At 49.6% G+C, this 1,344-nt stretch overlaps 1 pseudogene; it reads right to left on the bottom strand.

The window, feature by feature from the left end:
• The window catches only part of LOC125516336, a 30,106-nt pseudogene continuing 28,762 nt past the window's right edge, over positions 1 to 1,344 (bottom strand).

The raw sequence follows: 1,344 nt of genomic DNA, 5'->3' as shown, positions 1-1,344 counted from the left end.
TCACATTTGTGTCCTCATCATAACCGACGAAAAATAAAGAATGCATTCTCCTTGGAAACACCCCCTCCAGTGGAATGGTTTTCTGCAGCCCCATAATTGGATGGTCAGGTCCAACAAAACGGCGAGGCCAAGTCCGCCATCCTCCATACGTAAGAGCTGAAAACACCCGTCGGGCATATTGTAGTATGCCGGACTCTCAATGAAATTGAGGCTCTGAATTTCGAAATCAAACACAAGGATAGCACCTCTAGAAATCAACCAGCAGAGTGCATTCCCGACCAAGATGCTGGGCCTTAACACAGAAATTATACGTGATATCACGGTTGAGAAAACACCTCCTCAAACACCAGACGCCGAGTCGTAGACAGAACAAAATGCCTGCATATCGTATCCACCGCAGCAGACCAAAACCAATTTAAACAGGCTCAAGAAGCAATCTCCATGCACATGCCCATCTTCGGCGTCAGCACACAACACAGCGCCATGCCACATACAGAAACTCTCCGTAAAGGCGTCGTCGAGTCCTGGTGGAAAAGCCACGATGTGATGTCGGCCCGTGAGTGGGTCCCACACAACGGTGTTGCGCTCATGCTTATTGATTACGACAGCGAGGCCATGCCGGCAGCCCATGTATTCTCCGTGGTCGTTGTAGGGTGTGCTGCTCCTGGGCAGGGAGAAGCCCGCGGCAGGGACGTGGTTCGGCGGGGCCAAGATGGGAGCAAAGCGGTCGGCATAGCCTTGGAAGAAGCCGAACAGAGGAGGCTTCCGGTGGTGCTTGCGGAAGCGTTGGAGGAAGTGGGGGTCGGAGAGGATGCTGCCCCAGCGCTTGCATACCATGGACGAACGGGGGAGAGAGGACGGCTTCGGAGGGAGGCGGACGAGGATCTCGATGACGAGGTTGTCGTCGCCAAGCACCTTGGACACAGGGCCGGCCGGCGGCACTGAACGGCGCAGCCTCCTGCTGTACACACGCGACCAGCTGGGAATGAGATCGGCCCTGGCATGGAAAAAAAAGTATTTAATGCACAGACATATGCGCGTCGAGGCAGTTGCAAATAAAACATCCAACACACATGTGCACATCCATGATCGATACTCCAATACAGCATAGCGTACGACAAGTAATAATTAATCAACTGGTTTCTCCCATTATCTTATCCCACACACATATATGTACATCCATCCATCCATCCAGCATATATATATATATAGGAGTAGGATTTTCTACAAAAGAGATGCTCCCATATTTATTTCATATTTTTTGATAACTTTTAAACCGTTAAAAATTTAAAGACACTTAACTAGTTCTATGACAAGCTATGGTAAACACAGTTATATATATAT

This window comes from Triticum urartu, chromosome 6 (genome assembly GCF_003073215.2).
Source record: "Triticum urartu cultivar G1812 chromosome 6, Tu2.1, whole genome shotgun sequence".
NCBI lineage: Eukaryota > Viridiplantae > Streptophyta > Magnoliopsida > Poales > Poaceae > Triticum > Triticum urartu.
Note: the sequence above shows the minus strand (reverse complement) of the source record. Positions and strands in the feature narration are given on the sequence as shown.